Source organism: Amblyomma americanum, chromosome 9 (assembly GCF_052857255.1).
Source record: "Amblyomma americanum isolate KBUSLIRL-KWMA chromosome 9, ASM5285725v1, whole genome shotgun sequence".
NCBI lineage: Eukaryota > Metazoa > Arthropoda > Arachnida > Ixodida > Ixodidae > Amblyomma > Amblyomma americanum.
Window position 1 is genome coordinate 123,346,084 of NC_135505.1, and position 15,355 is coordinate 123,361,438.

The window sequence follows — 15,355 nt, forward strand, 5'->3', positions numbered from 1 at the left end:
TTCGACCACCTGGGGATCTTTAACGTGCACTGACATCGCACAGCACACGGGCGCCTTAGCGTTTTTCCTCCATAAAAACGCAGCAGCCGCGGTCGGGTTCGAACCCGGGAACTCCGGATCAGTAGCCGAGCGCCCTAACCACTGAGCCGCCGCGGCGGATGTACTAAACAGCACGATTCGGTTTTCGGTGCAACTTTGTGTGACTGTATTTCATCTGTTATGCTAAACGAATACACCCTATTGCTTTCTGTATTCCTTCTTTTTTCTTTTTTGTTTCTTCCTTTCTTTCTTTGCTGGTAAAGGCATTAGCAACGTCCGCGCCGCCGACACCATCATATCAACAATAAGGAGACATCTCACCTCAATGCGACGACAAAAGAAGACACAACTAAGAGAGAACTGGTTACTGGCATGTGCAACCTTGGGCAAACCATTTCCTGCCAGTTGCAAGAACGACGCCACGCCGATAGCAGTTGCTCTCCTCCTGACCTCCGCAATGCCCGACATTTTTCCGCCGACAATGCCTAGAAGGAGATGACGGCGGAAACGGCGTGCTCAGAAGCAAAACGAGAAGCGAACCCCATAGTCTGAGTAGGATAAGCGGCTGCCCGCACGTGGACTTCCGTTTCCGGTCCGCTGAAAAGCCGGATGACGTCTTCGGATGCCACAGTGTCATCGCAGCAAACCACAAGTTGCCTGGAACGTCTCCTACGCGGCGTATTATTGTACAGGGGCCATCTGTGATTCGAGAAGAGGATTTTTAGTTGTTTCTTGCAGCGCCTAGACCTCTTCCAGCAGTCCACAGAAACATTGCCTAGGTCAGTGCGCATTTGCCTCTCTTTATACTTTTCGCTTTCCCGGGCACAAAATCCAGTGTCTCAGTTATGCTTCGCGTTTGCCGCGTTTTTGTGTTCTCGTTATATATATACAAGCGCAAATGTTTCGTAACACGCTGCAATAAAATCCCGCATCGGGAAATGAGGCTTTATGTAACAAGACAGCTTCAACGAAGGGTACCCTCACGTTCATGTTTTACTTAAAACGGGCGTTGTAAGCTGCTAGGACAAGTTTTCAGTGTTTCCTTTCCAGCGTTTCTGCTGCTCTCTGAGCAGAACAACACGCCTCTATGTCATCCCGCTTTCGTTTCACATAGAGAAAATTATTGTCATCGTCAATAGCTTAACAATGCCCACTGCAGAACAAATGCCTCTCCCATATCTCCCCAATTAACTCTGTGAAAGCTGCACCCACTTTAACCGCGCAACCTCCCTTATGTCATCCGCATACCTATAACTTTCTGACGCCCCCAGCTACGCCTACCTTCTTTGGGAAATTCGTACCAAACAGTCGGGTTCCTGCAGGTCTTCAGGTGTTTTGCTAAATCTCTTGTTCTTCTTGGATTCTATTTTTTATTTCCTTTCTGGACTCTCGGTATACTGTCCTCGTAGTTCCTTAAAGGACCCTGAAATCATTTTGATGGGCATATTCCAGTGCAACAAACATTTAGAAGTGGTCTTTGCGGGTATTGGAGTCAAATTTAAAAGCTCTGCATTAGCTCTCCCCGACTGCACAGTGACGTCATCAGGATGGGAACGGGGTGGTTTGGTGTCGCCCTGATCGGCTGCAAGCTATTGCTAGCAGGGATTTTTAAAAATTATTTCTAAATTATAGGGTTCACGCAGTTTTGAAATTTGTCTCGAACACCCACTAAGACCACTTTTCAGGTGTGTTGCACTAGAATACGTCAATCGAAATCATTTCAGGGTCCCTTTCAGAGCTGAATCTTCTGTGAGAACTTTTTATTTATTTTTTTGCAAGCCAGGTGTGAATAACTGCCCTTAAAAAAAAAGGAAAGAGCGAGAACGTAAGGTCTCTTCTTGTTCGCTTTTTGTTCACACCGAAACACTGGGCGATGTTCCTGAATGCTTGTCTCAGCTTAGTATACCCAAAAGAATTGAACAAAAAAAAAACAGACGACAGAAAATCCTGCGTGTGATTCGGCACAGAACCACGGAGTGCTGGCCACGACAGGAGAACGTCTTCAAAGAGCCCCTCTAAATAACTTGGTGCACTAAAAAAAAAAGACAACGACAAAAATATAAAAACCCGAGAAAATAGCTCAAAGACCGCTTTCTTGTTCCCAGCCCGCCGAAAGACAAACGCCCGACCGCATCCCGCATCCCCCAAAACCCTCGCTTCCCTGACGACGGCATTCTACCAAAGGGGACGAAAATTCCTCTTCCAAAAGGCGCAAAACAAAGGACCCTCCGACGCACACATACACTACGCGCTCTCTCTCTCTCTCTCAACTCATCTCCTTTCCAACTCAGTCGTTTCGGTGAAGAACAAAGCCTTCTTTCTCATATAAGCTCCTCTAAAAACTCCCTCTCTCTCACTGCTGCATAGCACAAAGCAAAAGACACGAACTCTCTCTCTCCCCCATCTCAGAACCTCCGCCAACGTTTCTCTCTATTACGCGGGGCGTTTTTTTCGCAGAAAGTTGGCGACAAGCAGTGCCCCGCAGATATAACGGGAAGAACACCCGAGTGACAACACGCCTCCCAGCGTCTGGTTCGGCCGAGATAAAAGACGAAACCAGACCGCTCTTTGTGGTGCGTAGCATGTGTGTGTATCGTTGTGCCCATGCGTTTACTCATTTCGGTACTCTCTCCAGCACCACCCGTTTCGCTGCAGAAAGGGCAGAGGTGGTCTGCGGGGGAGGTTGGACCCATTACACGTGCTCACGAACCCGTATCTTTTGCCCGCATATGTGTGCACGACGTTCCCGGTACTACCGCTGTGCCTACAGTATGCACAGGAATAGAGAGCTTAGCGAGGCGCGTTAAACAGGCCTCCCCCCCCCCCTCTTCCTTTACCCGGGAAATATGAATCGTTTGCGAGGAGGTCTTGTATGCTTTCTTCGTATGGGTGTTTCTCTTTGTGGAGCGTCTTTATCAAGCTCGTGTGCACACGCAAATGTTCCCGCTAACAAGCAGGGGGGCGGGGGGAATGGAAGCGTGCAACTCTGCCACACCCTTCTTCTATTTAACGGGTGCTCTTGGGCTCGCTGGAGCAGAGGGTGTTTTTTCAAAAAGGGACGACGTGGTTTTGAACTCTCCTTAATTTTGCGAGTCTTGCGAGTTCAGATGCACTGAGGCTGGGACCTTGCGGAGCAGGCAGAATTTTTTAGGAAAGTGTGTTTTGCTTTACAAATGTTATCTGCCGCCTTGATTACTATTTCTGTCCGCTAGAATGAAGGGTGAAACTTTCAGCCCAGATGTGCAACGAGTGTAAAGGTTGGCCTTATTTGGTCTTCCTAACTTTTAGCTAGTCTGTCTGTTTTTCTTTGCTTTACATTACAAGGACACGCTTAAGCTTTGTGAATGGCCTAATCATAAAACACGCGCAGGTGATTTAGTGACATGTTAGTTTTCTTTTTACATTTTGGCGCTCTGAATACGTTAAGTAATGTAAACCACAATAGTTTCATGCTTAGCAGGTTGATTTTATTCCTGACAGCCTATACTTCGGTTTACTTTTTTTTCGCTGTTCGCTATCTATCTGGCTATTCTGGGCATTTCTTCCTGCGCAAATGTGCAATATTTTTTTTTTTTGCATCCCAGTGCCTACCTCAATGTTTTCGTTATCTTGGGAAGTTCTTCCTGATAAAAATTTAAAAGAAATGCACAGGAGTTCACACGAACCGATGCGGTAAGTTCGAATTAGCAGTATTGGCTGTACATCTCCCTTCTAGAATGATCACCTTTCCGTTGCATCTTTGTGTTGTATTTCGCTGTTCCTTTTCCGTTCCAGTGCTGGGTGTAGTTCTTGTGGGTGGAGGCGTCTGGAGAGTGAAGTGGTTGAATGGGTGTGGCTAGGGCCCTTGGAAGTGGGCTGTTAGCGTTTAGTGAAGCTTCTGTAGGGAGGCAGTGGGTTAGTTGGTGGTGGGTGTGTAGGGGTTGGGGGGGGGGAGTTGTCTGGTGGATAATTCTACAGGGTGGTGAGCTAAGGTGGATGAAAGGTTGATCTCTGTTTCAGGCAACGCCAGACGGAGAATTTCTGCGAAGATTAGGGCAGCGATGCGAAATCTTTACAATGTTACTGTCATCAGCGTTGTCACGACTAACTGCAGTTTCAACGCCCACAGACTAGTACAAGCAATCCTCCAAATAGGCGCGCAGATCCAGCGTACGCCCACGTCAAAAAGTGCTTAAACAAATCTCCACTCTGTTTTCGAACTTGTAGCTTGGAAAGGCGAACTCGAGCGTGCCGAGCCCATTCCTCGTCTGGAATTTTTAGAATTTTGTTTTAGAATTGTTTAGAACTTTGTCGCTTACGCATGTCGCTCAAGCCAGGGTTTTTTTATCAGACGCGGACAGTTGAGATCAGGAGTCGGAAGACAATGGGAACAAAAATCCGGTGACAGAGATGGCAGGGAGCGATATTAAGAAAGAAAAGGGTGTTGGGGGGGGGGGGGGGGGGGGCGATGTCCTAAGTAGGAACCTGCAGCGCCTTCTTTGAATCTACAGGGCATACAACGTAACACTACACCGCTGTGTTAACACCATCGCGATGACGCACACATGGCAGAGATAAACAGCCTGCGTCGTACGGCATACACACCCGAGCCCGATGCAAAGGAATCGAAGACGTGGCGGAGAGAGATAGGCGAGCCCTGGGAGCAAGCAGTCACGTGGCTCTACCACTCCCCCATGGAAACCGAAGAAGACCGAGAGACGGGCATCTGCGACGGCGGTGCGATACACGGGAAAGCACTCACTCTCAGCAGACAGAGGACCTGCGAGTGTTTCGTTTGTATGTTTGTTTATCCCGGCTCCCGCAGAAGACAGATTAACAACTTGCGGACAGTTTTGTTACGGGGTCGTTCGCCCGCCTGATGTAACAGAGGAGGGGGGGAGCGGTTTAGGGTTCTAGGAAGTCGGAAGTTGACTCGCGTCACGGAGAGGATGGAAGGGGGAAGAGGGAAAGAGACAAGCTTGCGGGAAAGATCGCGTTCCTCGTCGCCGCCGACGAGTCTCGGGTTTTGGTTAGGCGTGACGAACAGAGTAGCTAGAATGCCGTTATCATAGTGGGACAACGGAGGGTGTTGAACCCTTTTGAAAGAGCTCGTGTTGCCTCGGCACAATGTGCCCGCTTAGAATGCTCGACACGTGAGCCGTGAGGCCGCTGGCGTCGTTGCGGAAAAGCCGCAGCTTCGTAGGAAGTGCGCGGGGTTGGAGAGTTGAGTTCTGTGCCTCTGGGCTTTCGTACTACGTGAAATGTATGAAAGGGTGACTGTTGCAGAGTACCAGCAGGCAGTGTCGGTAGGCACCGTATGCTTATTTTTTTGTTTTTTTCGTGAAATCTCCAGGAAAACGTAGCGCAAGTTGAACGCTAAACAAGAAGTAAAACACGTTTCAGCAATGCACGCTTAGAATTTGTAGGAACACAAAGTTTGAAAATATTTCGCTCTGAATAATTTTTGCATTGTTGTTGTGACTGCTGAAAAAACAAATAAAAAATAAAAATTGGTTTAATGCGGTCTTACTTGGGACGGTTTGCATGAAGAACTTTTAGAGAGTAACAAGGAAATTTCTGAGAAAGTAAGATAGCTGCCATGTGGAATACAGGCCCTCCGATAAATTTCCTAGGGTGCAGCATTTGTCAGTATTTCTAGCGGAAGGGTAGAAAAACACTGTTCCTCTCCAATTCGTGCTTGTTTTCCTTCCAGACGGAAGAAAGCGAGCATTGAAATCAACAGCTTAAATTTAAAAGTTCGAAGAGACGAACATGTAAAAGATGTTCAATACGGAGCACTAAAAGCCAATAGTGTATTAAATAGTCCAAATGAGTACCAAGAGTAGTGAAACTCAAGTCGAGGGCATATGACTGAGATCGCGGAAATATCCTATAAAGATCGCTAGTAAAACGTGCCTATGCGCAACGCAGGAGGAATTCGAGTTTCCGAGGTATTCGCACTAGCGATGCAACAAATTTCAATTCGAAGTAGCAATGCACCTAAGTGTGATTCCCGTCTTGTGTCTCCCCTATATTTAACGTGTGGTCTGCATAGCAAGGTATGCCGCAGCAACTCAACCCGGTCACTGATGGAATTGGTGATTGGAAGAAGCACCTACTTCGTAGTTGATTGAACACTGCTAACGACAATGATGGGGGCGTTTTTTATGTTTTTATTTTGCTGTACGAAACTTTGCAATTTAAGGCTTCACCCAACATCAGAGCTCAAAAACATGCTCTTTCCAAGCCGAATACTCTGTTTCCTTGTTTATTGCGCGAGCAATTTTACTGTGCCCACCCTTACAATGGTACGTCACAAATGGTACGTCTCCTGTGCTTTCAAACGAATCGCTACGGGCGTAACAAACTTTACGCAGGTATTATCGAACTATCATGTTTATCCATGCAGGCAACCGTAGTTAAACCTACATGCCAAGTGAAAGTGTAACATGCAATGGTTTTGTGTACCTTGACTTGGTGTATGAAGTTTGTTTTGGTTTAAGGGGTTTAACGTCCCAAAACTACTTAGGCTTTATATACCGGGTGTTTCAACGAGCACTTTAAAAAATTTTCAAAAATAGGCTTTTTGGGGTAAAAATATGGTTTCTGCGGAAAAGTGTTACCACTGTTGGCGGACACCAGAAAACCGCTGAAGCGTTCTTAGTTAAGCTGGTTAACTAATCGTTAATAATTAAGCTTATAATTAGTAGATATAGGCCCCAAGTTGCAATTAGAAATTTGTTGCCGATTTTCAGTAATAGCCATATCAGTTTTTAGAATTTTGAAAACTCTAATAACCTCGCCGTTGTGGCTCGAAAAAATTTGGCGTTTAAGACTAGTTACGTGCACTGCGGGGGTTCCATTTGCCTGCATGCTTTCGAAAGCGCATGTATTTGCGCACGGTGCAGGCAAATGCAGCTGCACGATGTAGTCCGTCCGTCCACCCGTATGTCTGTCTCTCTCTCGGACACTCGGCGACTTCCTGTGCTTCCTCATTTGCGAGGGTCCACCCCACGCTTCGCTCCGAACCTACCCTTACTGCCAGCGCTAATGAAATGCGTGCGCCCTGCGCGAAATCGCCGGCTTAGCGGGAACGCCTTGCCACATTACTCGGCCTCAACAATAACAACGCAGACATTCCGCAACCCTTCTACCACACCACCGGACCCGAACACGCAACGCAACAGCGAAAGAAACGAGCATCCCACGTACGCCGAAAACCGCACGCAACTGACGCAACGGCAGTAATGATCCGTAATCCATTTTCGGCGCCTACAAAGTGGGCCTGCCTTCATTCCGTCCCGAATGCAGGGCCAGAGTGATCCCTTCCGCAAGCCCCAATAATGCAGCGCCAGACAGCCTCGTTACGTAATTTATTCATCTCTGTCGAGGGGTACAAGCCACACACGAGCAACAAATGAACACAATACGTAGTGCCCGCGTAGATTGTCGGCTTCTGCTCGGCGCTCCTATGTATATGCAAGCCCATACGACGCAAGACGGTCGATGGGAAGATGAAAAAGCATGTCAGCGGCGCTAACGCCAGCTGGCGGAGGGGTCATGCCCAATTTATGGGCAGAGTGTGGTCGACCAGACGGTTTCTCGTACGCTGCTGCTACTCTAGTAAGCTGTACTGTTGTACTGCATCGGCATCCATGGTTACCGGGAGCAAACCCGAGGATATAAAGGACTCACCGAGACATGATGTTCGTAGAGGCGAAACAAGCTGCGCATCCTTTCAAGGTCGACTGCACTTGATGTGCCACGCTCGAATGAACCCTTCCTTGCTCGATCGCACATTGTACATGAACGCCAAGCAGGCTGTATAGGCACTTGCGATAAAGGCTCGTCTGCGTTCGCAATAATACCACGCTGACAACACTTTCACGGTGCGGTAACTTTGTCTCTTTTCGCAAGATCGGACCGCTCTGCGAATTGTCCAGAACGTATCAAGGAAGATGTACCATGATACGAGGGGTATTACGACAGCCGAGCGTTGCTAAGCATATGGAGTTGTCTTGTAACGATGCAAATAACGGGGAAAGCAACACTTGTCTCAGTCCATCCTTTTCAGATGCACACAACGGTGATTAATAAAAAGCTTAATCGATCAGTACTCCTTCTGAAGTGAACACAAGCGTAACCAATCTAACTTTGTGGTGTTGAAGTACACCGTACCAAAAACAACGGAAAGACACTATCCCTTCGGCGTAGCATTCACAGAACACTCCGGACAGAGAATATGAAGGTACCGGCAAAGAATATGAAGAATATCGCTTTCATTTCAGAATTCAGAATATTCATTTCAGAATATTGCGGCAGCAAATGCAGCTTTTAACCTTGTTCCAGTCTGGTAGTAAATAACAGTGTTCTACGATTATTTGTCTAAGCGCTACCAAAAGGTCAGGTTAAGTAAAATAAATTCTTTTACGCACGGCTGGAGCCACCTTTTATTTCAAACTACCAGATTACTAAAAGAAAAGCTCTTCCAGCCAATAAAAGGTGTTTTCAACGGATGATCGCCTTTTTTCGTCGTAGTCATAATAGAGTGAAAATTTCAATAACCACAGCCGCTGAAAAATTTTAGTTTCATGTCCTGTTTTTTTTTTTGCACATCTAAATAAATATCTAAATATATTCCAGTGTCACATATTGTTATCAAAATGATTATGGTATTTAGAAAAACCTTAGAGGCCTCTGCGTACTGATTGCTCGACTACTGATCCGGAGTTCCCGGGTTCGAACCCGACCGCGGCAGCTGTGTTTTTATGGAGGAAAAACGCTAAGGCGCCCGTGTGCTGTGCGATGTCAGTGCACGTTAAAGATCCCCGGGTGGTCGAAATTATTCCGGAGCCCTCCACTACGGCATCTCTTTTTTCCTTTCCTCTTTCACTCCCTCCCTTATCCCTTCCCTTACGGCGCGGTTCAGGTGTCCAACGATATATGAGACAGATACTGCGCCATTTCCTTTCCCCAAAAAACCAATTTAAAAATTAAAAAGAAAATTAAATTATACGGAATAATGCGTGTAAGATGGCAAAAAGAAGAACAGTTAAAAATGCCAAATGTATTCTAGTAAAATCTGTAACAATCGCTCAATATCACGCATTTCAAGGAGTACAAAAGTAGAGGTACAGAAAGAAACTACAAAATTGTTTATCTTTAGTTGAAAGTGCAAGATTAGCAAGAGTTAGGACTACTTGTTTGCGTCTATACGAACATCTGACAACTTAAGTTAGTGCACATGCGTGGTATGATAAAATGGCCAGTTTACTGCGTGTTATAAAAAAAATGGCAGTCATTACTTCCATGGGTACACATTATTTTTCACACTGGAAGGAGTTTTTGGCCTTAAAAGCGCAAACTTGGCCTGTACAACGTGATCATTTTTGCCCACGCCTATGCCAATGTTTCGCTTATCAGGTACCGACTGGTAAATCGTGACATTACTGCAAGCGTGACGTCACTTCCATAGACATAAAGGAATATAAATAGAATATAAATTAATCAGGATGGTCATACTGTTTATTTCGGCTTGATAAGTAGCTGCGATTTGTATCGTAAACGAAATTTGGCGATTTTAACTGACGACTATCAGAAGGAAGCCACTAACTCACCCAGCCTTAGTTAACTCAAACCACAAGAAATTTCATTCCGTGCCGTTGGAAACACTCGATGGTCCACACCGCCGATGGAGAGTAATTACTACAAATGCAAACACCCCATCTTAGCCAAGCAAAACAGAAGATTCCTGATTGCGCGCATCGAATGCGACTGATTGCTGTCACGAGTTTCGCTGGAAGTTCCGAGCCTGAGCAAGCAAATATGGGTTTGGCAAACACGCTATCGGGATCCGGATTGAGGACCCGCCTTTGTTTCTGATCATTCGATTAAGAAACCGGGCAGGAAGAAAACACGGCCACGTCATCTCGACGCTGACATGCGGGAAATTAAGGCAGCGCCTGCTCGAAAGGAGGCGGCGTAGTTCATTGTTGCCTGATTAATTTTGCCAAAAATGGAATCGTTTAACTTCTGTCCCGCCTCACTGCCACTTAATTAAACGTGCGCACACACTACTTCGCAGGCGCCCCAAATTCAAACATAAAAAATCATAGAAAGCGGGACATAAAATGTGGATATAAGCCTAACTTCAATAAACTGTCTGCCGTTTCAAGAATGGCTTTTCCGATGTATCCACTTCAGAGGAAAACTGGATTGTACTGTGATATTCGCCTGCTTTTACTGTTTTTCAAGCCCGCTTTGCAAGGTGTTTTTGTTGCATTTAAAAGCGTTGCTCAGACCTTGCGGTTCCATTTTAGGCCCCTCCTTTATCGTATCCTGCTGAGCCTTTGATCACTCTGCATTGCAGCTATGTGTGTTGTTATGATACGGGGCACTAAGAATGATGCCTGACGCGCTTAGTGCCTTAATTCTTGGGCAACCGTTTTAGTTGCAAACAAAACTAACTGAGCCGCGAGATTTTAGAGTAATCCATAAATACTGGCCTCTACGAACTTTAGAGCAAGGCCTGCTAGACGCTCCCCTTTGCGCTTCGCCATCATAGGTTGTCTGTGCTCTTCCGTGCCTGAAGTCGAACAAGAGGTCCCAGCGGAAACCATTCGCAACCGCATTACACCCTCACCCAAGCGCTACGGCTCCTAACGTGTTCGACTGTCTTATTGTGACGGCACTGCTCAGCAATGCAGCTTTTAATATTGCAGATGATAGCGATGAATTGCGGTGGCGCAAGTGCCGCTTTGACCAAGCAGCTCCATGACACAAAGTATGTCCGCCTACACAAGGTGACGGTCGCAGACTCATCTCCGAAGCATTGCGCCTTAAATAAGCCGAAAACCAGGCCAGAAGAAAGCTGATACCGACTGTCTCACCGGAGCGTACCCGGCGGCGTACAAGGCGGATTATCGAACCAGCAGTCCACCGCTGTGGCATGGAGCTTTTATAGTGTCAGGAAACACGCGCTTCTAACGAGTGTCCCTTGCGAAAGTTCGAAATCAGTGTTCGGCAAATGGATCAGAAAACCTGCGGCCTTTCTTTGAAGTAGTCGTGCTCATTGTTAACAGCGTCGCAGCGACTACGAGTAATCTAAAGAGTGCACTTTCAAAATTCGGCTTCTGGTAGCTGCCTGAACATAGAACAAAATGCTAACTAAAACCACCGCCCACACAGAGGTGTCATACGGAGGGCAAATTTAGTCACGCAGGAGTTTGCGTGCAGAAGTTTGCACAAATAACTATGACCTAGTAAATGGTCATTAGTCTTCAAAACGTATATCAGCCTCAAGAATGAAAGACGCTGGGGACACTGACGCACAGGAATCTAGGAGTGATATGCCGAGCTCTTCACTTCCCCCTGGCTAAATAACGTATGCTATGCGGGTCGTTCATGAAATGCACCCACTGGGAGTGAGGTGATATATCGAATACTGCAGAGACTTTGTCAGACGTTTGCAGGCAGCAGGGCTTCCTGTTGAACAGTGTAATGAGGCTGCTACGAAATACCGAGTACCACAAAGGTAGAGAGTATTGAGGCGGACAAATCTTATAAATACCCTGCAGGGATCACAACTACCACGGTATCACCCTTAAAGGGCGACGCAGCTACAACCGTGAAGTCCAAGGAAATGTTGACCAGAACTGTATACTTGGCCTTGAACCCACGTACAGACGGAAGGCGCCTAGCAGCACCATTCTTATACTCTCATGACATGTCATGAAAATCATGTCCATGAGTAATGCGCAACGCGCGCGTCATCCTCAGAGAGAATATTTTCGAACGTCGAGTTTGTGATTCGAGTCACAAGGTGTCGCCACTGCGTTAATAATAATAATAATAATAATAATTGGTTTTTTGGGGGAAAGGAAATGGCGCAGTATCTGTCTCACATATCGTTGGACACCTGAACCGCGCCGTAAGGGAAGGGTAAAGGAGGGAGTGAAAGAAGGAAGAGAGAGGTGCTGCGTTCCACTGCCTCTTTTCGACACGTTTTGCACCAGTAGCTTGCAGTGCCCCTCTGGCTACGTCATTAATGTTTTGTTTGCATAATAGATAATCTATTTGTTGCATATATTTCTTGATACGTTTGTTCATTTATTTCTGTATTGTAGTTGACCTCAATTTACAAGGCATACGGAACAAATCGGGCGATGGTAACATTTGTGGTGCGATAAATGATATCAAAGGGACCAAGTGTAGAAACATTTTTCTAATACTTGGAAAAAGTACAAACAAGGAAACTGAATCTATCTGGACGTTAAAATGTCATAGACACCTACGGGCTCTCTCAGAACCATCAAGGACAAACAGTCCTTAAATAACTGCGGTGAGAAACACCTAGAAAGAGAGGAAATTAAATTCATAGCTAAGAAAAAAAACGTCCGATGAAATTCTAATCCCTCAAAGTGAAACAACATCAACGGCAGATGAAGTGAAAAATGCAAAACCAGGAACTAATTCTGTACGTTAGCGCGAGGGCTAGGATACCCAGAATGCCATGACTGCAAACATTTCCGCACCACTGCAATCTCCTTCATAAAGGCCTAACGTATATAAATACACTAATTTATATATAAAGTACTTCTTTTGTTTCGCCGAGATAAAGAACAGCTACAGCTGGAATTGCGGTCAACTCTCAAAGTCATAGCGGTCGCATTCTCGTTCAGATTTTCATCTGGGTACCTGCCCAGGTGCTCTTGAGTTCACGCCAGCTTCAGTTCGTGGCAGCAATCACGCTTAATAAAAATGTTTATCGGCGGAACGTTGAATGCTGAGAGGACTAGAAGAAATCCGGCAAATACGGAAGAGCTCTGGCAGACTGAGTTGATATTACGGCTTAAACATTTATGTATATATATATATTTATATATATATATATATATATATATATATATATATATATATATATATATATATATATATATATATATATATATATATATATATATATATATATATAACTCCTACAATGCGTGAGAGCCAGTAAAGAAAAATTAGTCCTCATAAGATGATTCATTAGCCTGAAAGATTAACCAACAGTCAAACGGCGAGTACTGAAGTCGATAAGGAGTAAATACTGAAACGAGAATAAATTTTTCTACCGTACAAACTTTGCAACCCTTCAGACGTTCAATAGAGCAATAGTAATAAAATCCTCTCAAAATTATTCAAAAGCACAATTTAAGAAGCGCCGAATACACTCTCTCTGATTGAGTGTCGTCGAGGATGGATCTGGCGGTAGCGGGAGCGGTGTTTTCAGTCTCTGCCTGTTCGTAGAATAAGGATCCTGTTGCTGGCTGCTTTTTAAGACACTGCACACCCTACTAGAAATGAGTGGTTGGAAGGAGCTGAATTGGAACAAGGACGAGCAAGATGCTGCTCTTTTAAAGTTGTATTATAATGAAAAGTTTGCTGTAAAGTACGTTGCGAAAGCATTTATGGTGATTTGAAAGGCCCTGCAAGGTACGCGTATTTTAAGTCTTGGAGTACCTGGAATGGAAACAGGAGAAAAATGATAATGAGGGGGCTGGGGGATATTGAGTCTATTCTTGTCAGACGATGCGGACTTCATGACGGATATCCCGGACAGAACAACCTTATCCTAGCTTTTCATGCTACTTTATTTGAGAAAAGTTACATTCCATTTGGGCAACAGGAAAAGGCAGACAAGTAAAGCATAAATGTGAAGAAGACAAGTTGTCAAGTGTTCTTTTCAGCCAAGGTCCTGCTCAACGCAAACCGCTCGATCAGAACCCTGTGTGATTATTTCTTGTGGGTGCTACTTGAGGGAACAGCTATAGATACGAGTCTTTTTCTTCTCCCAAAGGTTCAGTGACATCGCGTAGCGTGCCCCGCAAATCCAATTACACTCCGACGTCTCCAGGGCGGAACTGGGGTGGGTCGAACCTAGTTGTGCTCCTGGAACGCGGACATTTTGCTGGCTTCATTGGCTGGCTCCAGTGGGCATGAGCGAATATCAATTTCTGCTGGGTGTTGTATTCGTGCTGCTATTCCAGATTAGGTCGACTTGATTAAAAAGACTGCGTTGTCAGCGCGTTTTTTTTTCTGAGACTCCGAGGCAAACAGGAAGCTTATTTTGGGGATGTGGTGTGGTTAGTTCCACCGGAGTGTGGTAAAGTTTGCCGAGAACTAATAATAATATTATTAATAATAATTGGTTTTTTGGGGAAGGAAATGGCGCAATATCTGTCTCATATATCGTTGGACACCTGAATCGCGCCGTAAGGGAAGGGATAAAGGAGCGAGTGAAGGAAGAAAGGAAGAGAGAGGTGCCGTTGTGGAGAGCTCCGGAATAATTTCGACCACCTGGGCATCTTTAACCTGCACTGACATCGCACAGCACACGGGCGCCTTAGCGTTTTGCCTCCATAAAAACGCAGCCGCCGCGGTCGGGTTCGAACGCAGGAACTCCGGATCAGTAGCCGAGCACCTAACCACTGAGCCACCGCGGCGGGTTTGCCGAGTAAGTATTTATTTTTGTCGTACTTCTTACCTTATACGCCTGATAAGCATGCAATTTGTTTCGTTGTTTCATAGGAGAAACGAGCTTCATACCGTTCAGGCAACCGCATATTTTACTGAGCATTGCTTAAAGACAGCGGATCAATCATTTCCGAGCCGACTGGCAAGTAATTAGGCTTACAGGTCCTTCTTTTTCCTAATCTTATTTGAGTTAACGTGGGGAACATAGGCAGCGACAAATTCGTTAGCCGCTGAAGAAAGAGAATGTCAGGTGTCTTTTTGGGCTGTGCAGACTGAGGGAAAAACATCGGCTTCGTCACTTCACAACAGTCTTAAAACAAATAATACACATCATAGCGCAAAAAAGTAGCCATGGGTGCTGTGCACCTTGGCGAAAGTCTCCCACAATTCCTTTCATGGCGAGGGCATTTCACGGAGGAAGGGGGGAGATTCTTAGCTGGTGGTTTATATAATGTTCACATTTTCAAGCACGAAACCCTGTCCTTGAGTATTATATGTAGAAAATGTCTCGCACCGCTGCCTTGCGTTAAACCCCCCAGAAAACGAACATATCAGGCGTTTTCAGAAACCTCCATTACTCAAGAAGAATATGGTGGGATAAACTAATGAATGGTGAAAACTAATCAATGAATGAATTTTGAAAAAGTCCTACAATGAGGCAGTCTTTTGTCTAATGTCCTTATCTGTACACCATCTGAATCGCTTAGAGATACGCGTGAAATAAAAAAATAAATGCCGCACTATCTTCACAGCTTTCATCTCAAACAATAGCGATATCGCCCATGAAACTCGTGCCGAGATAGGAGGAATCACTTCGTAA

General features: G+C 45.5%; 1 protein-coding gene across 3 annotated transcripts in view; it reads left to right on the plus strand.

Moving 5' to 3' along the window:
• LOC144104231 (xibalbin-1-like) overlaps window positions 1-15,355 on the plus strand; it is a 131,211-nt gene that overhangs the window by 43,442 nt on the left and 72,414 nt on the right. The window contains exon 1 of one of the 3 annotated variants that reach the window (XM_077637113.1): window positions 703-818. The exons of 1 other annotated variant lie outside the window; for it this stretch is intronic. The gene's annotated coding sequence lies outside the window, so the exon portion shown is untranslated. Of the gene's footprint in view, window positions 1-702; window positions 819-2,588; window positions 2,613-15,355 lie in introns of those variants that run through there. One more of the 3 variants, XM_077637114.1, reaches the window with a different exon arrangement.